General features: G+C 30.7%; 1 pseudogene; it reads left to right on the forward strand.

The window, feature by feature from the left end:
- Positions 1-1,901: 1,901 nt before the first annotated feature.
- On the forward strand, positions 1,902-25,666 carry LOC149565651 (wax ester synthase/diacylglycerol acyltransferase 4-like; annotated as a pseudogene).
- The last annotated feature ends 474 nt before the right edge of the window (positions 25,667-26,140 follow it).

The following is a 26,140-nucleotide window of genomic DNA, read 5'->3' on the forward strand; positions in this document are numbered from 1 at the left end:
TTTTCATAGGAGCTTTGTACAGATTTGAGCTCTTTATCTTTATATTTCGTTATACATCTCTATGAATGTAATCCTTTGTTGTATTCTACTGAGATTTGGAGATATATGGAGATCTTCTTTGCATCATATAGGAACATCATAATAGATTTTTGAAGTTTTGGTAATAAGAAATGTATAGGTATGAAGGTGTTCTTTAGGTATGAATAGTCAGCCTATTTATGTTTTTTTTAGAATCCTCCAAGTTGATGGTGAAAGGGAAGAAAACGTATGAGAGATATACTACTTCTCCTTGACAGTTAGTGAAGTGGTTCAAGATTTTGGTTAATAAGAAAGATTCTTTTTGTTAAGTTTGAATCAAAGAGATTTTTTTTAATAATGAAGATGGTTTTTTTAGTTTCAGAATTATGAATAATGTAAAATGACCATTTTGGATTCAAAACTCTGTATCATGATGCAGTTCTTTTATGAAGTTTGATTAATTGTTCGAAGTACGAATAGTTATAGTTATTGTAACAGAGTTATTGGTTAAAATTTTCTATATATAAGGGAATGCATCATGTAAAATAGTGTGAAATACATAGACATATTTTCTTATTTAAGGAATATTTAACCGAGGCTTTGAAGGAAAGATCTTAAGATTATTTATATGCATTATTATATGTATAAATGGCATGCATCTGTGTATGTAAGTAATTTGAAGAAGTACAAAATTTTGTAAAGGAAAGAAAGGGTTGTAGCCCAAGTAGTTGAAGCTGATATTATAAAAGGGAACTGTTACTCAATAAAGTTAAAGGTTATTTGGAGTGGTTTTTCTCTTCCATTTTGTAAAGGAGAGAAAGGGTTGTAGCCCAGTTAGTTGAAGTTGTTATTGTAAAAGGGAACTAATACTCAATAAAGTTAGAGATTATTTAGAGTGTTTTTTCTCCTTATTATGAAACCATAAGGATTTTTGAGGGTTTCCTACTCGGCACAAATCTTGTGTAGCTTTTGTGAGTTGTGATTTCTCCCATTGTTTCTTTATTTCAGTTCATGGTTATTTACTTTGATATGAAAGTTATGCATGAATTGTTAAATCTGCATAAAAGGGTTAAAATTGGTAAAATCTAATTGTTCAAATTCACACCTCTCAAAACAACATTTACTTCCAACAAGGGCAATGGTAAATTCACTATTGGCATGGATTGTTGTGTATATTTAGACTAGAAAATATGATCACATCTTTGAATGCAAACAAAAATCTATATTTAGATTAAAAGGAAATATGGAAAAGATATAGGTGTACTATAGTTGCCATCTAAAAGACACAAACATATATATATATAAATAGGTTGGTAGATGCCATCTGGACTGGGAAAAACAAATGTATATATAGTGATAATTGGGCTTGACAAGATTATTAAAGATCTTGATGCCAAACTTTCAGTGATAGGGGAAAATAGGAATAAAAAAGGTAGGCTTTTGGCAATTATAGGAATATCTGGAGTAGGAAAAACAACCTTAGCCAAATAATTCTACAACCGCAGGGATTCCATGTTTTTGAGATCAAAATTTCTACTTCTTGTAGAGGAAGCACAAATAAATAAGAAAATGGAGGTCATGAGACACAAACTTATGTGTGATCTGAGTATGCCTCGGATACTTTCCTCCACCGAGTTCAATCAATCAACTCAAAGAAAGGGTTTGCTTTTGAGAGGGTCAGATCTGAGATTGAGCGTTGGTATTTCAAGCCATAGTGATTCTAGACGGAGTTGAGCGAGCTGATCAATTGAATGCACTTGCTGTGAATGAATTTTTGAACCATGCGGCCATGGCACTTGTTACTTGTCATGATGCAAATGTTTTGCAGTTACTAAATGATGAAATGTTGAAAATTTATGAAATGAGAGGACCAGATCCTGAGTATGGCGGACAACTATTCTGCTGGCATGCCTTCCACCGATCACATCCACCCAGCAAATGTGAGAAATTAGTTGAAATGGTTCTAAAAGTTTAGGGGGCTTGCCATTACACCTCAAAGTAGCCTGTAAATTACAAAGAAAATTGAAAACTCAAACAGTTCAGATTCATGTTTTCATTATATTTTGTTTTTAAATTAATACTGTTGATCCGTTCAAATAGTTTAATTTTTTTTTTTTTTAAAACCTAAGACTTATTTTATTTGTTATTTCTTAATTAACTTTAAAATATTTTTATCATTAATTAATCAAAAAATTAATTTTGTCAATAAAAAAAAATATTTATTTCAAACTATACCCATCTAAATAAATATACAAATTGGATTGGTATTTTTATAGAATTACCTTTTTTATCAAAATAAAACAAAGATTTATAAAACAAAGTTCTTTATAAAATCTTTTACTTTGTGAATGTAAAAAAAAAAAAAACTTTTTGTTTCTACTATTTCTTAACAATGAAAAATTTGTTCAAGTTTTTAACTTTATTCGAATACTGATGTAATAAAAAATTCTAAAATAATAGTTTTATTTTATTATATTTATTATTTAATATTATATAATTTAATATTTATCAAAGCTATTTAATATTTCGTTAAAAAAATCTAATTAAAAAATATAGTATGTATAATAGATACTACTTTGTTACTCCAATTGTTAGAGAAACATTTCCCTTATAAAGATGTTGAATCGACACCCTTATCATCTTCTACAATTACATTCTGACCTATTTCTCTCCTTCAATGGTGGTCTCCATTGTGAATGAGGTGGGTAACATGCATGGCTTTGGTCAATTTGATTATAGATGTAAAATTATTAAGGATAGAGGATCACGTTACCTTGAAGCTGACAATTGAGAATTCAAAGGTGTACAGATTTTCTTGAATATGCAAATAGACTACTCTTAAATTTAAATGTCCACCTTGCCTAATAATTTATTAAGATTTCCTAGTTTACCATTTTGAAGGATATTAAACTAAAATATTGACCTTCTTTAACCTTTTCTTTAAGTATATATTTTGAGTGGTGCAATGTTAAAAAATTTAATATGGGAACAATAATGTTGGTTTAATCATTTTAAATTTTTATGTTTCCAAAAGTCATTACAAATGCATACATAAGGATATTTTGTACCCTTCTCTTTAATACAAGGATGTAGTAGAGAGAATTAAGTAAATAGAAGATTTTAGTAATTTTTCTTCCTTTAATATTTTGTATTAAAACACTGATTCAGAATTTAAATAGTATAATATTATTATTTTTTATTAAGAAAGTAGGGATTGGAAGGCCCCTGAAACCCATTATAGTAGAAAACTATTTACAAAAGAACAACAAATGAAAGCCAGGCTAAGAAAACAAGCTCCCAAAACTAAGCCCGAGGGTTTTGAAAGGGATCCAAAATCTTGAAGGATATTCAGAAGGATCTGACACCTTCATGGATTTTCCTAAGGATCCTTAACCTACCATGCTTGCCAAAATCACCCTAACTTCCCAACCAAAAACAAAAATACACCAACAAGTGCTTTAAAAATGAATAACATGCCCCACAACTACTACAAAGCAACTAAAAAGAACAAAACTAAAAAAGAAAAAATAGGTCATTCAATAACAACCTGACCAAGCAAAAAAGAGAAACAAACCTCTAAACTAAACATAAACCAAACCAAATCTATAAGGATAAAGAACCCTGCAGATATAAAAACACCTTCCCCAAAAGGGGTCACCATGGGCATACAACCAAGGGAGTGGAGAATCAAAAGCTCTCTCATTCAAAAACACTAGCATCTAAAAATGTCTTCATCCTCACTAAAATTCTCTGGCCAACATTCATCCAAGAAAAAACCCACTTTAGATTTCCAACAAGAACACCGCCAAAGAAACAACCCCTAAGAAGATTAAAAAAAGGACATCTCCCATCTTTGAGAGGTAGCAACTAGGAAGGATAGCAAAGAAGCCACTAAAAGTCTTCATTTTGTCACTAGAGTAATCTTCAAAAGGGATCCAACATTACCATGAGTAGCCAAACACCACTAAAGGGAAAAAAAACCCAAAATCTTGAAAAGAACAACCTTGCAAGGTAAGAGAAAGGTGCAAGGAACTCACAAAGGGTAATGTCTATCTCTCTTAGAAAAAAGCTTAGCCAAGGTTTTATTCAAAGAAAAAGAAGAAGACCATGAGGCATCAAGTAGGCCTCTAGAAAAAGGCTATCAGTCCCCCTCATCACCCAACAATATTCGGAAAGAGTCATACTAGAAAATAATACATCCATCACAAGTAGAAAGGAACCCTTCTCCCTAAAACCATACAAGCCAAACCCATAACAGTCTATTCAACACCACAACTAGAAGACTTCTTCTTACATAGAAGCTAAAAAACCCCATCTTATAGTGAGGGTCCCTAACCACAAATAGGGATAACTAATCCCCAAACCACAACCACAGAGTAACACTCCTATCATAAAGAAAGAACATAGTGCAATCAAAACCCCACAACCTCTCCACAGACCCATAAATTTATCTAGAACTTTTTTCTCCTCATCATAATTAATATAGAATAGAACCCATAATTAATAATTAATAAATATTGGTGGAAATCATCTAACTCTAAGATTTCCATCATCTATTATCTCTCCTCAAATTCTCAATTTTCTTCCTTAGGACAATGAGATGCAGTGCAAACTTGATTACAGGGGAACCTTACTAACCAAAAAATTGATTGGTGCAATGTTAAAATGTTGAAGTGAAGAAGGAAGATGACTTTCTTTAAGAAAGATGATTAATACAAAAGTAGTAGAAATTCACCACAAAAATCCTCTCTGATCAAGACTTTCCCTCCTTCATGATAACTTAGAATTGATCCTGAATTGTAATTGAAGATTTAAAGAGTTGAAAGCAGATGAGAACATTATTAAAGGGATGCAAAAGAAAAAGTTTTTTCAAAGTCTACATTTTCAGCAAGGTCATGATTGAAATCCTCTAAGTATAAGATTTACAACACATTTTTCCTCTGAAATATTAATTTCCACGACCTTCTAAAGGCCAATCATAGAGTTAGTTATGATCTTCTTAGCATATGTCATACTAAGGACAGAGGGCTTCAAAAAATTAGAATTGAAGGATAATTATAATATGCAAGTACATATATTATATATGACAAAGTCTCCTGACAAGGACATAAATTTGACAATGTCTTAGTTTACCCAACATGCATAAAAACATGATAAAGCTTAGAAACTATATATGTCACTGCCTCAAAGAGAATCATGTCAATATATTGTAGACATGCAGTTGCATTCTCCTCACACTATGTCAAGGACATCTAAGTAGTTTCTATATATAGAATACATATTAGTAATGGATGCTTACATCTCACAAAAAATGTATTAGCCTCGACTTCGGCTCTCCCATCACTTATGATTGTAATTATCTATTTCCTACACCTAAAGAGGTATTGTCTGGTATACATGTTCATAAACTTGAATTTATTTAATTTTTATTATGTAGGGTTGCATTTAAATGGATTCTACAATTTTTTGTCTCCATATATTCTAAGATCGCACATGAATAGATTTGATAATTTAGGAAAAGGTTGAGACCATTACAAAAGAGTTGAACATGGAATTATGGCTTTTTGAAATAAAATGCTTAAGAATTATATGTAAGGTAGAATTAGATATTTGATAATCTATTTGAATTATATGTTAAAGAAATATTTAACCCGAACTACCTCTTTCTCAGTCAAACATGAACATCAAAGAAGAAGACAAACAATATCAATTAAGCATAATGTTGTATGAGGAAGAGAGTGAGGAGGAGACAGCAGAAGAAATTAATGCTCAACATAATGGATTTCAGATAAGAGTCATGCAAATGTTACTTAGGTGGAATTTTTTTTTTTAGATCCTTAGCAAATCAGCTTGAAGTTGATCAAGAGCAACACTCAAAGTACCATTGTATGGTAGTGGAGCACATTATGGAGAATCATTCAGACTTTGATCCTTTCTTTTCTCAGAAAGATATCATGAATTTTGAAGAATACTATGAAAAAATGGTAGAAGATGGAACTTAGGTAGACCATTATGAGATTTATGCATCCTCCATGGTGACTCAAAGTAATTCATGTGCACCATTTGAAGGGCCAAGTATCCCAAATCTATATTATTGATAGCTCAGAAACACCCACACTTTATGTCTCATGTTATGATGGAAACCACTACAATAATTTGCACTTTTTTAATAACAATATCAATGCTCATGTAGCACCCATGCTTTTGGAGGAGGATAATCAAAATACATGCCATAATGACCAAGATCCTATAAATTTCATTAAAGATGAAAAATGGTGCAAATATATCAACAAAAGTTGTGCAGAATATAAATTAGTGAAAATACAAGACAAACCTCGATGAATGAAAGGTTTAATAGGGTGTATTCCATGGTTAGCAAGGAAGAAAAAATAATAAATATTTTAATATGTATCTTTCCACTATTCTACTATGTACAAAAAATATTGTTATCAAACTTTTTGTGTCAACATTCAGTGACATTATATATATATATTGGCGTAACCCTTGCACCCTTCAAAAGTGCAAGTGCTAGTATATTTATAAGAGTACTAGCAACTTCAATGTTATAGCTATAAGTTACATAGTATTAAAGTCTCAATACAACTAAAATATAATCTAATAATGTGTCCTTTCTGCTACTTAACCTAGCTATTTCCTTCATATTTTTCCATTTCTTGAGCATTTAAGCATTTGGAGAGAAAAAAACTGAAGATAGCCACCTGAAATTCACGGGTAGGAGGCAAACTTATTTGTAAGGAAAATACTCATGATCATGGTAATCATTTGGCCTCTTTGGAAGAGGCCAAGACACATCTTCGGTAGATCATAGTGAAGAAAGTAGAAGATGTAAATCACATGGCAAACATTTTCCAAAATGAAGAACCCTTGAGTCCAGCTACATGTTGGTTGGGCAAAGGCATAGGAAAATCAAAACAAAAAAAACACAATGTGCTACAGCACAATAAAAATATATTGTATTCCATTCATTGTGATATCAAATGAATATATAGTGCCTTTTTATAGGCAAGTGTATAATATTCTAGAGAGACAAGACAAAATATCTACAAACTTCTAGAAAATACTTCAGCAACACAACCTAAACATAATAATCTAGAAATATCTAATGATAGACAATTAATTCTAAGTATAAATTAATATTTCTAACACTCCCCCCTAATTTTTACTATCTACATCATTAACATTTACAATTCCCAATGCTTCTCTCAAAATCTCAAATTGTTCCTGTGCTAAAGCCTTGTTGAAGATATCTACAAGTTGCTCCTTTGATTTTCAATGTTGTAGATTAATTTCTTTGTTATTAACCAGCTCTCTAATGAATTTATACCTTGTGTCAATATGCTTTGTCCTCTTTTGAAACACAAGGTTCTTTGAAAGTGCAATAGCAGACTTGTTATCGCAATAGATTGTAGTAGGTCCATCTTGAGCTTGCATCAAGTCTTTCAAAATCCTTCGTATCCATACATCTTGACATGCTATTGTTGTTCCTACTACATACTCTACTTCAGTTGATAAGAGACTTAGTACATGTTGCTTCTTTGATGCCCAAGCTACAACACCTATCCCAAGATGAAATGCATATCCAAATGTGCTCCTTCTATCCTCAACATTCCCTACAAAATCACTATGTATATATCCAACTAATTGAAAATCAACTGAAGTAGAATATAAAATGCCATCATTCATAGTTCCTATAATCTATCTCAAAATTATTTTTTCTGCCTACCAATGTGAGTTCTTGGGTGAGTCAATGAATCTAGAGATTAAACTCACTCCGTGTATAATATCTGGTCTAATAGTAGTGAGATACATCAAACTACTAATCAATCTTCTGAATATAGTTGAGTTAAAACATTTCTCAGTATCTTCTCTATTTAGTTTGGTGCCTACTAGCACAGGTGTAGAAACTAGACTGTAATTTATTAATTTAAATCTTTTCAAAGCATCTTTTGCATGGGTCAGTGCAGGAAGTTGGGTCTCACTTTTGGCCAAAAAGTGGAAGTGTTTTTCTTGTTTTTAAAATATTTTATCAATTGATGCCAAAATTTGAGTCATTTAGATATTAAATATATATAAAAAATTTAGAAATAAAAATTGTAGTGCCTGGGATCTTCTTTTTGAATATGTCATTTATTTTTATACCCATATGATGGATTTTTTTTTGGTATGGATCTTTAAAATCCACTTTTTCAAAATGCCTATTTAAGGACCATACCACACTCATGTACAGACACCATAATTTGACACAATTATATGAATTTTTGAAAATTCTTTTAAATAGAGTTACCTAAAGCACCAAATTATGATGAGAATTATTTTCTTGAATTTTTTAATGAATATTTATTTTATTATTAATTTTTAATTGGCTATAAAGGTAAATTTTAAAACTTCTCATGTACTGACACCATAATTTGATCAAGATTTCACTTTTTAAATTTTTTTTTTTTAACTTCAAAAGAATTGAATGTAGATTGATGACATATAAATTAATTTAAGGAAAATTATAAAATAAAAAAGTTTTTAAAGTTTTATTGAACATTTCTATTTTACATTTAGGTACCACCTTTGATTAAAAAATAATATAAAAATAGTAAATAAAATCATAACACTATATAATTTATATTTCTAAAATTAGGGCAATGAGAGCTCTAATGAGTTTTTGTTTCATAAAAAAAATTTGATAGGGAAGACCCTCTAAAAATTATGGCAAGGCATGAATTTGTCAATTCAATGCCTTAGTCAAATCTTGAGAGGCCAAGGCATAGGCTTGGTCTCACCAAGCCTGTCCCAATCCAAAATTTGAGGTAGGAAAAAAAAATCCTGCGTCATGTTGTAAGAAATGGGCACCTGTTATTTGAATTTCAAAAAATGGGTACCCATTTTGAAAAGCTAAAAGAAACATTTAAAATCCCCCCAAAACTTTAAAAATATTGAATTTTTAAGAAACAGGTACCCATTTTTTACTTTTAAAAAAAGGGTACCTGATTTCTTAAAAATGGGTACTCATTTCTTAAAAATTTAAATTTTTAATTTTTTGAAAAATGTGTACCCATTTTTTGGAAATAAAAAATGGGTACCATATTTTTTAAAAAATGGATGCCCATTTTTTAAATTTAGGGTCGGGTACCCAAGATGAAAAAGGGCACCTTTTGTTAAAATTGGATACCCATTTCTAAGAGGTCTCATTCTGTGGATTTGACTTCTGTAGAATTGTGACCCAACTTTGTGTATTCACCCACATATTTACTTTGATTGATGAAAATTCTTTTATCATTTTGAGTAACCTCAGTGCCAAGAAAATATTTCATCAATCCTAGATCTTTTCATTTCAAATTCCTTTTACATTGCTGATTTAAATATGTCAATAGATAGATTCCCTGTGAAGATCAAATCAACAACATATAAATAAACAATCAAAGTCTGACCTTGTTCACTGATCTTGGTATATAATGTAGGTTCACTGGTGCTTCTCTTGAATCCATTCTCCATCATGTATGAATCTATTCATCTGTACAAGGCTCTTGGAGCTTGATTCAATCCATAGAGAGCCATCTTCAACTTATAAACTTTATCTTCATGTCCTCTTATTTCATATCCTGGTGGTTGTTGCACATAGAATTCTTCTTCCAAATATCCATTCAAAAATGTTGATTTGATATCCATTTGGTGAGCCATCCATCTATTTTGAGTTGCAATAGCTAATGCTATTTTGACAGTATCAAGTCTTGCTACAGGTGTAAATGTCTCATTATAGTCAACCCCATATTCTTGTGAAAATCCTTTAGCAACTAACCTTACCTTATATTTGTCTACAACTCCTTTAGCTTTAAACTTCGTCTTATAAATCCATTTTACACGAATGCAATCTTTGTTCTTATGCAAATCAACTAATTCCCATATATCATTTCTCTCAATTGATTCTATTTCATCATTCATTGCATTAATTCAATGTTCTTCCTTAATTGCATATCCAAAATATATAGGATCTTGAGCAAATAAAGAAAAATTTGATTGCAAATCTATTTTACTTCCTTGGTCATTAATCTCACTCAAGCTTCTAGATTTCTTGCTTGTAATCCTTGATCCCAATTGTGCAAGTATAGGGTTTGAATCATTAGTTACTTGTGAATTTGAAGATTCTCCATGTTCAACTTCATTTTCTAAGTGATCTCCTTGTGGACTTCGTGGTGGAATTCCTTCTTGGTCACTTGGTTGATCCTCTTTATCTTCATGATCCTTTTTATCATTCTCATCATATGGTATTGTTTCAGCAAAATCTGTAACTATTTTATCTATATTTCCATTCCAAGATTCTTCCTCTTTAAATAGAACATCCCTATTCACAATGACCTTTTTGGTGATAGGATTAAATAGCTTATATGCCTTAGATTTCTCATCATAACCAATGAAAATACATTTCTCACTCTTATCATGTAATTTATTTCTAGTTTTTTTTTGGAACATGTGCATATGCAATACAACCAAATACTTTGTCATGAGAAACACTATGGATCTTACCACTCCATGCTTGTTGTGGAACCATATCCCTCACAATCTTTGTTGGACTCCTATTCAAAATATAAAAAACACAAGAAACTACCTCAGTGAAATACACATTATGAAGAATCTTACCTTTCAAAATGCTCCTTATCATCTCCATTATTGTCCTTATTTTTCTCTCCGCAACACCATTTTGTTGTGGTGTGTAATTGATAGTAAATTTCTTTTTAATTCCATGATCCCTACAATAATCTAAAAACTCATTAGACTTATACTCTCCTCCTCTATCAGATCTCAATACCTTGATAGGTAAACCACTTTGTTTCTCAACAAAAGCCCTAAATTCTTTAAATTTTCCAAAAGTTTCATATTGGTATTTAAGAAAGTAAACCCATGTCTTTCTACTAAAGTCATCAATAAATGTTAAGAAATAAATGCTCCCCTATAATGATGGCATTTTCATTGGACCACATATATCTTAATAAAAAATTCCTAAAGGTACCTATGCTCTATATGGCATCCCTTTTGAAAAACTCTCTCTATGATGTTTCACCAAAGTATAGCTTTCACATGGACTTAATGATGCTTCAATTGAGGGTAAGCCTCTTACAATTTCCTTTCTTTGCAATAAGGATAATCTTTTGAGATTTACATGACCATATCTCAAGTGCCATATACTTGTCCAATCTTGACTTGTTGCCTTGAAACTTGCTACAATTTCATCAATCATATTGCTCTTCATCTGAAGTGGAAACATTTTGTTATTTGTCATTTCTACCCTTGCAATCACCAATTTACTAGGAGGCATATCAAATATAGTGCACACATTTTTCTAAAAAATAACTCTATAACCTTTTTGACTAAGTTGCCCTACAATTATGAGACTATGTTTCAAACTAGATACAAAGTATACATCATAGATAGACATCTTACCATGCTTTATTATGACATTGATTGCACCTTTTCCACTTACTTCCCCTATCTCATTATTTCCCAGCTTCACTTTTCATTTAATTGATCTATTTAAACTTTCAAAAAAATTGTTGTTTCCTATCATATGATTACTGTAACCATTGTCTAGAAATCAAAAATCATTTGAACTCTCTTGGGCTACATTGCAAGTAATGAACAAAGACTCAGAACCACTCTCAAAAAATTTGCATTTTTCTTACTCATATCAACTTGTTTCTTTTTACACTCTTTTGAAAAATGTCCAAACTTCTTGCAAGAATACCATTGAACATTTGTTTTATCATACCTCTATGATGTCTAGCTATTATTGTATCCCCTTGAATTGAAGTATTGATTTCTCCTTCCTCCTAGATCTGAATTCTTTCTTTCTTCTTTTTGAAAATTATATCTACCTCTTCCTCTTCCTCTAAATCTAGAATTTCCTCCTCCTCTGCCTCTACCAAATGTCATTTGTGTTTTGAATGCATTCTCTAGTGAATTACAATTACGCTTGTTCAACTAGTCTTCATGATTATACAAGGATCCAAACACCTCATCTATGGATAATGTTGTTAAATCCTTATATTCTTTAGTTGTAGCCACAATATTATCAAATTTAGGAGGCAAACTTCTTAAAATCTTCTCTACAGCTTTCTTTTCAGTAAGCTCATCACTATTTATTCTTACTTGATCAACCACATTCATAACATGATTTGAAAATTGGTCTATAGAATCAGAATAATTCATTTATAAATTTTTAAATTCTCTTCTAAGTGCTTGTAATTTAACAATCTTTATCTTTCTTGTAGCTTAATATGCAGTCTCAAGAATGTCCCAAGCTTGTTTGGCTATAATAGATGGCTTAATTTTTCTAAAAATTGAGTCATCAAAAGGTTGTCCAATAATATGTGAAGATTTTTTACTCTTCTACCTATTTTCATCAACATTTTTCTTTTGATTAGAATTTAAAGTAGACTTGTCTATAGGTTCAGCATAACCGTTTAAGATTATATCTAATAACTCATAGGAATCAAATATAAGCTTCATTCTAAAAGCTCAATCATCATTAATCTTTCCAAAAAATATTGGAATTGAAGCTTGAAAACTCCTTGAAGCCATGCCTAATAGAAACTCATAAACAAAATTCACAGATATAAAAATTCCTAAATAGGGAAATAAGAAACTTATGGATCTCACAATAACTTTATATCCCCTTTCTTCACTACAATCCTCCTTATGCAAAATCCTTTAAACTCCTCTTCTTAAACTTTCTCTGATACCAATCTGTTGGTTGGGTAGAATCATAGGGAAAAAAAAAAACAAAAAACACAATGTGTTGTGACACAATGAAAATATATTGTATTCCATTCATCATGATATCAAATGAATACATAGTGCCTTTTTATAGGAAATTGTATAATATTCTAAAGAATTCTAGCATTATTCGACAAGACAAAATATCTACAAACTTCTAGAAAATACTATAGCCGACACAAAATTATGGAAAATACTTCAGTTGACACAACCTAAACTTAATAATCTAGAAACATATAATGAAAGACAATTAATTCTAAGTAGAAATTAATGTTTCTAACACCTCATGCATTGTTTCCAATGCATTGTTAGATAGTTACACCTTGACCATTATGGGATTCAAAAAAGAAATTGACTTCACTTGCTTGAAAGTTTCACTATAGAATCATCTAGCTAAGAACCAAAGATTCTCTATTATTGTGCTTACTATTCCCCTCCTTTTCACTTTTTTTCTTTTATTTATAATGTAAACTATAGATCTATATGAATTCCTTGGATAGGTATATATTTGTGTGTTGGTGATATAGTTATTTTTAGAAGTTTCTCCATAGTTTCTACTAGAGGGATCATATAGTTTTTCTCATAGATGATAAGCTTTAGCAAATTAAAAGGGTTGTTTATGTATGTCTTGAAATTTTTAATATTGTTTTTTATTAAGCTTAAAATGGGTTTTTTATAGGGGACTCTGAATCCTAAAATATAAAAAAAAGAAAGAAAGCATTAAGTTATGAAAAAAAATAGTGTTCTACACACCCAAAACCACAACTAGTCCAACCTAGAAAAAAATTGGACTAAAAATGAGAGAATAAAAGATTAACAAACTACCTAGCTACATCAACAAAGAAAAAAGTAAACCAACACAAAAGGAGGCCACCTAGGCTAGATCTTTGACCTTATCTTTCAGCACCTGCTAAATCCCTTTAATCTATTATGTGACCTTCTTTATGTTGCTTTGGTCAATCTAAACCTCCTCCTAGCTTCTTCATCATCCTTTTTTTATTCATCCAAATCTAGCACATGGTTAATTTCCTTACCCTTATCCATGACACCTTGTATGCACAAAGATTCAGATAACAATTTATAATATTATTATTATGATAGAGTTCTATAATTTTTGAATCATATTTAATAGTTCATATTTTAAGAATCTATTTATTTAGAATGAATAGTACATTTAGTATTTATTGTATCTAGGTGATATTCCTAGAGATGAAATATTAGATCTTTTTAGAACATCACACTCATCCTAATAGTGCATCATATTTAAATCATACTTCAAAAATTTAAAGCTATAAGATTTTCATAATTTAATGAAATGTTTATCTTCCTTTTAAGTCAATTGTGCAATAATTTTTTAGATGATTAGTGGAAAAGATTAAACTAGAAAAAATATATTACATCCTAATAATAGGATAATAGGTCATGCAATGTTATCTAAAAAGTTGATGCTAAAAAATGATTGTAGGTGAAAGACAACCACAACAATTTGAAGTGGTGTGTGAGAGAGGAGGTGGTGGAAGATCATGAGATTGTTCCTAGCCTAAGCCCCTCACTTGGAGAAAATCCCAACATTGTGATGAATATGCAAGCTCTTTGATGAGTGCTCCACCAATGAATTCATCCAGGCCTCTATCGGAAATTCATTTATTGAATGTTCCTTCTAAGGATGTAGTAGCCAACCTTGTTTTCAAAATCCATCACTCAGTAGGAGATTGGGTCTCAATGCTATCCATAATTTTGGATTCCTCAATAAAAGCCAACGATTCTCAAGTGCCATCAATCATTCCACAAGGTACAGTGGTTGATAAGAAATCCAAAAGCTTTTTGCAAATTATGTACAATATGATCATAGCATTGTCGATTACATTCACTTTTCTGCTTGAGACTTTTTGGAATATTTAGTGTATTGTTCATGTTTTTATTACTTCAGATTTAAATGTTTTTCCTACTTTAGCTTTTAGTATTGTTCTATTTAATACTGTAATTTTTTTTGAAAATATATTTGACACTTTTAAATAATTCATTCATTATCAGTTAGTCCTATTTTCAACCATTTCATTAAGTATACCAAATATTCTCTTGACTTAGTAGAACAATTGGTGCATATAATCTTTAATAAATTATATGTATTCAATAAATCCTTATATGTATTTCAGAATTTCCTAAAAATATTTTTCTTTTAAGACAATTGTACTTCATTCATGATTTGTTAGTCTAGATCATTCATTTAATTAAGAAGCTCATATAACCTCTTAACTACACAAAATAATTTATCTGTATTCATTTTTCAATTTTATATTTCTTTGAAGATGAGGACCACTCTTGTTACATCCCAAAATTTTGACCTAATTTTTAAATTTTCTCATAATCATTAGATTTAATGGATTTTTCTTTCATGATCATGTGAAGTGGGTAGTTATTTATATCCATTGTATTAATTGTCAATGAAGATGGTCATTAACTATTAACTATTATATGATGTTAGCAGTTGCTTGATTTTGGAATTATGATTAATAATTTAAAGTCTTTTAAATGTTTACATGAAAATTAATATTGAAATGTTATTATGGCAGAAGTGTTTTTCATGGGTGATTGCAGGAGAAGATGAAGGGGGAGAAACATTGCTAAACATGATCATCAGAATGGGATGCTCGCTTAGTTCAATTAACAAAACTGATAGTATGACCTTAAACTTCTTTGGTAAGGATTTAATCGACTTGAACATAGAACGCATTTGTCGGACATGCATGATCTATTTAAATTTAAAAATTGAGAAATATAAAACAATTGAGTGAAAACATAAAACATACCTCAAAGAATTTTAAATGATCTTTCACCATATTAATACAAAATATATGTATATATGTACACACACACACACACACAAACATGAAATGGAACCATTATATTATAATAATTTAATAAAGTGATGTCACTTCATTAATATATTTATATGTACATATATAAATATAAAATAATATTATTATTCAAAATATAATAATATTCAAAGTATAATCTTCCAACTCTAATTCCATTTTTATTCAGTCTTGCTTTTAACTGATTAAACACTTGGCATGATAAATTGGAAAATAATCTTTAAACTTGTGGAAGCCAAGAAGTCATGATTTTACTCTTATAATATGGAAGGTGTTAGAAGAGACAAACATATAATTCATACATCCGACTATCTTCTGCTATGTTTCAAATCTTCTCTCCGCCCTCCATAACACTTGACTATCTTCTACTATATTTCTTGTCTTCTCTCCACCCTCCATAACACCCAACCTCCAAATGTTTCATGTGTCAAATTCACTATTATTTCAATCTACACTTTCCATTCACAAGTAGCGCCTTAGAACTCTACCCTATGTAATTTGATCATCACTGAAGACTAAGTACCTCTACATTTTGGATACATCCACATCAACTAAAGGAGAGATGGTTACCAAGTCAATTTGTAAATACTTCAAGATAGACCTAAACTTATATTAGGTCATGTGAAAATCCATTCTAGTTCATGTTATTCTTATGATATTTGTTTTTACAAGCGATTTTCATAGTTGTAGCTATAAATTACCATCACTTATAACTTTAGAGAGTTTCTTAGCAATAAGCATATTGATGTGTTGTTGCATGGATTCATAAACCATTTGACAATAAATTTTAAAGTTGGCTGATAAATATTTATGCAAGTCTCTTTATTTAAAAGAAGTTTTTGAAATGCTGGAAGATTTCAATATCCATGCATCAATAAGAGCCAAATGTTCTGAAATTTTGAAAACCTAGGACTCATTAGCTGTTAAGCCATAGAAAATATGAAGAGGTGAGATGAACTCCTACAAGGATTTGAGAGTAAAATATGAATTTGATACATTGAAAATAAAATAAATAAATATTACTTAATAGCTCATGCTCATCCCTAATAACGTAACTTGTTGTCAAGTTGAGCAGTGGTGATTGGGTCATTGAGCCGATCAGAAAATCATTGGCCAAGGTTAATGATCACTTGATGTTAGTGACGCCAGTTATGCAAGCATGGTTGTTTCATAACTATGCAAGCATGGTTGTTTCATAACTATGCAAACATTCTAAATACAAGGATGCTCAAGTGGATGGACTAAGAATATTCCAAGATCGATCTCGAGGTAGAGCTGGCCTTTTTATTTCAATAGAGTGCGTGGGGATAAGTATGGTCTGAGGTTGGGAGGGTAAGCCTATGTCAATGCTTCTCAACTTACCAAAGTCGATGCTTGCATAACCAACTAAAGGCCCTCCAGAAGATACTTGTATGTTTCTTTTCTTCTTTACTTGATAAGCATTTACTTGTATGTAGAAAGGATAGTTAAACAATAATTCAGTTATTTTCAATTGATCGTTAATCTAGTTATTTTAGTTGATCATAAATATAGTTATTTTTTGTTGATCATTAATATAGTTAAATCAGTTGATCATAAATAAAGTTATGTTTAGTTCATCGATAATCTAGTTATTTCATATGCACATGGATACAATTATCTTCAATTAATTGTTAAACTAGTTATTTTCAAATGATCATGGATATGGTTATGGTTAGTGTAATTAATTGTTAAAATAGTTAAATTTGTATGAAAAAGTTTTCAGTTATCTATCAATGAATGTTGGAAAACCTTTATTTAAACTATCTTTGTTTTTTATATGAAAACCTTTTGTTACATATGGTATTAGAGCCACGAGTTCAACATCAAACTTAGTACAAAATACCTTCCATGTAAACTTGAAAATTATTAGAATAATTGTATAGGATGCAATTACATAAAACACCCTACAAGAAGGCTAGACATTCCATCTTCTCTTAATTAAAAACATGCCAAAATTTGACTATACTTGTTGCTCCATTCCCCAAGATAATGAAACCATGAACCAGGCATTGCAATGAATGAAGAAAAAAAGAATCAAGTGGACTCCTACTAGTAAAGCAGCGTATAGGAAAAAACTAATCCAAAACTGGAACTCTCGTTAGGGAAATTATCATTTGCATTTTCACAAATCTTGGATAGTATGAGATATGTATCAATCTGAATCAGAACTAAATGTTGAGAAGTAAGATTAGATTCCATAATGTAAAGATCCTCAATAGAGGAAATTTTTGTAAATAAGGTTTCCATGAATGCAATAGCATAGCATTAAGTTAAATAAATAAATTGGTTTAATTCTTGTGTTATACGCATTCAAAAAAATCTTTTTTTGTAGGTAGACTTTAAACACTATATAAATTCAATAAATTGACACAAATTTTGTAAATTCATAGGTTAAACAAGTAAAAAAACAAAATGAACAGCAACAAGAATGTTGTAAATCATGACATGGTTTGTGAAACCACACAATCATCCACTCATTTGTTACTTCATATTTTGCAAGAAATGCAACTGAAGTTGGATAATATGGAAAGAAGAATGAATGAGATGGTAGCACAGATGGGACATAACCATAAAGAAACATAATCATCACCTCCTCCTAGAAAACAAAAGAAACAAGAAATAGTGGCTGATTTGTCAGCTAATATTAAGAAAATCAAACCACCCAATTTTTTTTGGTTCTAAATTCAGAGAGGATTCAGAGGCTTGGTTAACTAAAATGGAATAGTATTTTGAAATTAGGAACTTCTCAAAAACCTCAAAGGCAATTTGGGGAATATATCACCATACTAGATAAGCTACAACTAGGTGGGGAAATACCAAAGTTGAGTAAAATATTAAGATCACTAAGATTACTTGGGAGAAATTTGTAACCATTTTTAGGAATCATTGGCTACCCCAAACCTTTTATGACCAAAAACTACTGGACTTCCAAAACTTGAAACAAGGAGACATGACTATACATAAGTACAGGGAGAAATTTACCTAACTATTGAAGTATGTACCACCATGTCAACAAGATAAAAATATGAAGGTCAAAAAATTCATTATGGATCTAAATAATAGAATAGGAGAAGCAGTAGATATTCTCACTCCTCAAACTATGCAAGAAGCTTTAGAAAAGGTTGTTTGGAAGGAATAAAAAATCAAGAAGGATGATTACATCTGGGATAATAAAAGGAAAATAAACTGGAATATGAAAGGTGTAGATACTAGATCTTAGAAAAAATAGTTTAAGGATTTTAGGTATAACAAGCCAGAATCCAAAGGAAATGAAGTCAAGGATGTTAAAAATAATTTTAGTATAAGTAAGAATAATAAGAGTAGTGAAAAGAAGGAGCCATCTTCAAGTTTTTTTCATTTTTGGAGGAGATCATTATGCTAATAAATGCTATATCAAGCCCAATACCAATCAGCCACAATGAATCCACAACAACAACATGTTTATTAGCAAATGATCCATGCAGCCCTGGATAATAGACAAGTGAAACAATAAATAGGCTCTATTAAAACTCTGTGTAAGATCTACGAGAACCCTATCTCCATTTTAATTGACATTGGAGCTTTTGAATGTTTTATATTGCCTAGATTATTAAGTAGATATCGAATGAGATCTAGTTTTATAGAAAAACCATGGGTAGTCGAATACACAAACCAATCAAGGGCTAAGGTAGAGCAGTGTATGTTTGAGACATAGATTGATTTTCTTAATTTCTCCACAGAATTGAATTTGTATGTAGCACCTCTTGGGTCTTACGACATTATCTTAGGCATTAATTGGTTCACCAAGTATAAGGCCAAGGTAGATTGTCTTGCCAAAGCTATAAATTGTTTGGATGACCAAGGTAGACCTACAAGCATTATAGGAATTAAACATGAAATTAAATTAAAAAAATATACCATGCAACTTAAGAAATGTGGAAGAAAAAGTTGTGAGATCTTTATAGTGAGAATTGAAGACATGAGAGATCCTTAAAACACCACTAATGGAGATGACTACATTTTTGAAGATGGGAAAATTAGAGAAAAGTTATAGGAATATTTTGAAGAAAAATATTCCTATCTAAATAATTATCAAGATGGGTTCCCTAAAGAACTACCTAGTCTTCCACCATCTCGAGCCTTTGATTTTACAATAGATTTTTTACTAGGAGCATAACCCATTTCCTAAGCACCATATTGAATGCCTACCACATAATTAATGGAGTTACAAAATACAATTATAAGATATGTTAAAGAAGAAATTGATCTGGCCTAGTGTTTCACCATAAGGAGCCCCAATGTTGTTTGTTAGGAAGAAGGACATGACCATGAGATTATGCATATATTACAGAATGCTTAATAAGGTTACCATCAAGAACCGGTATCCACTTCCTAGAATAGATGACCTTTTGGATCAAATGAAAGGCACAACAATGTTTTCAAAAATTAATTCAAGGTCAAGATATCACTAGTTTTGTATTAAGGATGAAGATATTCACAAAACTGTATTTAGAACTAGGTATGGCCATTGTGAACTTAAAGTGTTGCCTTTCAGGTTAACCAATGCTCCAACAACTTTTATGAACTTAATGCATAGCATATTTCAAGATTGCCTAGAAATGTTTGTGTGGGTCTTTATAGATAATATTATATTCGATTCAAAGAACATAAAGAACATCTAGAAAGTTTTTACAAAGGTTAAGAGAGCATAAGTTATATGGAAAATTGTCTAAGTGCACTTTCCATCAAAAATAAATTTAGTATTTAAGGCATATTGTATTAGCCTAGGGAATAGCTGTACATCTATAAAAAATAAAAGCAATTAAGTAATGACCTATACCTAAAAATGTGACACAAGTTAGAAGTTTTATGGGATTGGTAGCGTTTTATAGGAAATTTGTTAGGAATTTCTTCAAAATAGTTCACTTGATTACATCACTTCAGAGAAACGGAAAGAAATTTGTATGGACAGAAAAATGTCAATCAACTTTTGAATACTTGAAGGAATAATTAACGACATCACCCATATTAAAAGTACCTAGCCCACAAAAGAAATTCATAGTTATAACAGATGCATTAGGAGAAGAAATAGGAGATGTGTTAGTGTACGATGAGTAGGTAATTGCATACAAATCTAGGAAATTGAAAAAATATGAGCAGAATTATGACCCTTATGATCTGGAATTAGCAACTATTGTTCATGCTCTTCAAATGTGGAGACATTACTTGATTGGAAAACCTTTTGAACTACAATCAAACCATCACATTTTAAAATAGATTTTCACTCAACCAAATCTAAACGCTAGATAAAGAAGATGGCTGAAAATTTTAGCAGATTATGAATTCGACATAAGTTATATTATAGGCAAGGAAAACAAAGTGGTAGATTCCTTAAGCAGGAGAAGACACATTTTTTCCATGACTACTATAAACTTGAGATTAAAGGATTAGATTTTACAACATCCAGAGCATGATGAATTTTATGCAGAGATCAATTTAGCACTCATCAGGGACCCATAGGATTCCATGTATTCAAAATTTAGTCTAGAAGAGGATGGATTGTTAAGATATAATAATAGGATTTATGTACCCAACAAAATTGAACTTCGAAGAATGATTTTGGAAGAATCTCATTCAACTCCATATTTAGGACACCTTGCAGTAACTAAAATGTTGTTTGATATAAAACCTCTATATTTTTGGAAAGGAATGAAAAGGGAGATAATAAATTTTGTGGTAGGATGCTTAGAATTCCAAAGAGTAAAAGTAGAACATTGATACTCAATCGACCTTTCACACCCTAATGAAGTATCGAAATAGAAATGGCAGATAATTTCTATGGATTTTGTACAAGGATTACCTATGACATGAAATCAACACAATACCATTACGGTAGTAGCTGATAGATAGAAAAAAATCTCTCATTTTATACTAGAAAATTTGACTGATGGAGTACCAAAAATTGCTCTTGAATTCATAAAATAAATTTTCAGATTGCATGGAGTTCCAAAGAAAATTACTCTAGACAGGGATGCTAAGATAACTTTCAAATTTTGGCAAACATTATTTTTAGCACTAGGTACAAAATTAAACATTAGTTCAACTTATCATGCTGAGATAGATGGTCAAATAGAAGGAGTTATCCAAGTATTAGAATCTCTTTTGAGAGTTTACTATATGGATTGGCAATATTAGTGAGAAATATATTTACCTTTGATAGAATTTTCTTATAACGATTTCTATCAATCCACCATTGAAATGGCCCCCTTTGAGGCTCTATATGGTCACAAATGTATTGTGAGTTGGAATCGACTAGCAAATAGAATTATTGTTGGACTTAAGATGTTTAAGGAAATGGAAGAACAAATAATCTAGATCGTTAATGATTGAAGGAAGCTAATGACAGACAAAAAAATTATGCAAACGCAAAAAGAACATCTAGAGAATTCTTAGTGGGAGGAAAGGTACTATTAAGAGTAAAACCTTAGCAGAGTACTAGATCAAGTTGGTAAGAATGCCAAGTTAGCCCCAAGGTATGTGAGACCCTTTGAAATATTGGAAGTTGTGAATGCAGTAGCTTACAAAATTGCTTTACCACCAGCCCTTGCTAGGATGCATGGTGTCTTCCATGTGTCATACCTCAAGAAATACATTAATCATTATGATTATATAATTGATTGGAACCTATTACATTTGTGAGAACTAGGGGTGGTAGAAATAGAACCACTTAGAATACTCGAGGTGTGTAAGCTACGCTTACAAAATTGGGAGATAACTCAATGCAAGATCTAGTGGAATGAGTGTGTAGAGGATTATGCCACTTGGGAGGATTATCACAAAATCTTTCAAAAATAGCCTCATCTTTTCTCTAAGGTTAGAACCTGAACATTTCCTTTCTTTTCTAAAATTAAACTGATTAGGTATTGTTTAAATTTTTGTTATGATCTTCTTCAGGGATGATGAAAAATTTAAGGGGGAGGGTATGTTACATCCCAAATTTTTGACCTAATTTTCTAATTTTCTCAAAATGGTTGGATTTTATATATTTTTCTTTCATGATCATGTGGGTAGTTATTTATATACGTTGTATAAAACTATCAATGAAGATGGTCGTTAACTATTAACTTTTATATGATGTTAGTAGTTGCTTGATTTTGGAATTATGATTAATAATTAAAGTCTTTTAAATGTTTATATGAAAATTATTATAGAAATGTTATTATGGTAGAATTTTTTTTCATGGGTGATTGCAGGAGAAGATGAAGGGCAAAAGCATTGCTAAATGTGATCATCAAAATAGGATGCTCACTTAGTTTAAAGTTAACAAGATTGATAGGTGTGACCTTAAACTTCTTTGGTAAGGATTTAATCAACTTAAACACAGGATACCCACATGAGCTATTTAAATAAATAATTTGAGAAACATAAAATAATTGAGTTTAAATATAAAACGTACATCAAAGGATTTTAAATGATATTTCACCATATTATTATAATAATTTAATAAAATGATGTCACCTCATTAATATATTTACATGTACATATATAAATATAAAATTTAATAATATTATTCAAAATATAATAACATTCGAATTATAATAATATTTGAATTATAATCTTCAAAATTTAATTCCAATTTTATTCTTTCTTGCTTTTAATCAATTAAAAACTTGGCATGATAAATTGGAAAATAATCTGTAAACTTGTGATAACCAAGAAGTTGTGATTTTGTTCTTATAATATGGAAGTTGTGAGAAGAGACATACATATAATTCATAAACCCAACTATCTTTTGCTACATTTCTAGTCTTCTCTTTGCCCTCCACAACACCCGACTTCTAGATATTTCACGTGCAAATTTACTGTTATTTCAATATGCACTTTCCATTCACAAGCAATGCCTTAGAACTCTGTCGTATGTGATTTGATGACCACTGAAGACTAAGTATCTGTACATTTTGGATACATCCACAACAATTGAAGGAGAGCTGGTTATGAAATCAATTTGTAAATACTTCAGGACAGACCCAAACTTATATCAGGTCATGTGAAAAACCATTCCAGTTCATGTTATTCTCATGTTATTTGTTTTTACAAGCAATTTACATAGTTGTAGCTGTAATTTACCATCACTTATAACTTTAGAGAGTTGCTAAGCAATAAACATATTGATGTGTTATAGCATGGATTCATAAACCATTTGCCAATAAATTTGAAATTCAACTAATAAATATTTATGCAAGTCTCTTTTTTTAAAAGAAATTTGTGAAATGTTGGAAGATTGCAATATTCATGAACCAATAAGAGCTAGATGCTCTGAAGTTCTAAACACTTAGGACTCACCAGCTATTAAGCCACAGAAAAGTTGAAGAGGTGAGATGAAATGCTACAAGGATTAAAGAGAAAAATAAAAAATTGATACATTAAAAACAAAATAAATAAATCTTACTTAATAACTCATGCTCGTCCTTAATAATGTAACCTTTTGTCAAGTCGAGTGGTGGTGATTGAGTCATTGAGCCTATCAAAAAATCCTTGGCCAACATAGTTTAAGGCATGGTTTCTATCTAATGATCAGGTGATGTCAATGGTGCCAGTTATGCAAGGATATCAATTTCATAACTATGCAGACATTTTAAAAATCAAGGATGCTCATGTGAATGGACTAAGAACATCCCAAGCCCGATCCCAGAGTAGGGAAGCCCTTTCTAATTCAATATATTATGTGGGGATAAGTATGGTCTGAGGTTGGTAGGTTAAGCCTATGTCAATGCTTCTCCTCTTGTCAAAGCCGAGGCTTGCACAACCAGCTAAAAACCCTCCAGAAGATACTTGTATATTTCTTTTCTTCTTCTTTTGATAATCATTTACTTGTATGTAGAAAGGATAGTTCAACAATAATTCAATTATTTTCAGTTGATCTTTAATATAGTTATTTCAGTTTATCATAAATACAGTTATTTTTAGTTGCTCGTTAATATAGTTAAATCAGTTGATCATAAATGCAATTATGTTCAGTTAATCGATAGTCTAGTTGATAATGGATACAGTTATCTTCAATTAATTATGAAACTAGTTATTTTCAGATGATCATGGATATGATTATGGTTATTGCAATTAATTGTTAAAACAGTTAAAGTCATATAAAAAGGATTTCAGTTATCTATCAATGAATGTTAGAAAATCTTTATTTAAACTGTCTTTGTTTTCAATATGAAAAACCTTCTGTTACAACTCTGTTGTAGAAACACGATAAGAATTTATTGAAAGGAGGAAACAAAACCCCTCTTTGTTCAAAGGGTCTAGCTTATGTGAGTCTTAGCATGGCTAATATTAGCTTGGTTAGAAACGCAGTGAATGGGGTAGGTTGTTTCTTTTCATACCATTTTATGGATGATATCTGGTTTTTTAGAAAAGCAGTGAATGGGTTTGTCGGTGGTTCAATTCACTGATATATTATCATCTTGTAGAAAAAAGATATAGTTCCCCACATGTCTAACTATTTAAGCTGGTGGCAGTCTTTAAATGAGGTTATTATGGGAGTCCTTTCTACTGGACTTGTCCGTTATATGGACAGACAAAAAAATGGCATGCATAACGATGAAGTAGCATATAGTCATAGATATATTAAATACATTTATTATAAAAGTGGTTGAAAAGATATTAGTCCTCTAAATACATTTATATTCTCCAAAAGCTAACACTAAATCTGCCCCTTTTTTCCCTTGCAAATGAAGGGAAAAATGTATCTGTCCCACATAAAGAGATGGCACAGAAGAATACAAGACTGCGAGCAATGGCTGCAGTAAATTTGAAGCAGTCTATGATACTTAAGGTAAAGGCCCACAAAGCATACAGTCCTTTCTGCCAATTAAATTATGGATTGTTTTCTATTCTCTCTATGCATTTTTCATATAAAGGTAAGCCTTCAATATTGGCAGGATTTAGATAAGAACATGAAAACCCCATCGAAATTTAATAATAAATGAAAATTGTTCTAAACTAAGTGAACTCTATTTTAAAATAGACTTTAGCTAACTTAGATCGAATTTTTTTCCAACCTACTAATTATAATTTATGATTAAACAAATTTGACCTTAAATATATGACATAATTTTTTTTTTTAGAATTTTCTATTTAAAGAACATGAAATGTACTACCTTCTCTATTACACCTTGATCAGACCTCTATGTATGATCAAATATGTATATAAGAAAATTGATGTAGTATTTATGGTTGGAAGATTATAAAAGTCTATCATGTACCATGACACTAAGGTCTTATGCCATCCTCTTAAATATGTAAAGGTAAATCTCAATTTTATAATTTTGGCTTAAAAGTTGAATGTGTGTGGCCCCCATGCATGCATGTGAGTTGTGTTTAAAAAATATTTACTTTTAGATATGAAACAATAAAATATGAAAATCAGAAATAAAATCATAATTATAAAATTATGATTAAAA

The sequence above is a fragment of the Cupressus sempervirens genome, chromosome 3, assembly GCF_028749045.1.
Source record: "Cupressus sempervirens isolate cs-2001-9-10 chromosome 3, ASM2874904v1, whole genome shotgun sequence".
Classification (NCBI taxonomy): domain Eukaryota; kingdom Viridiplantae; phylum Streptophyta; class Pinopsida; order Cupressales; family Cupressaceae; genus Cupressus; species Cupressus sempervirens.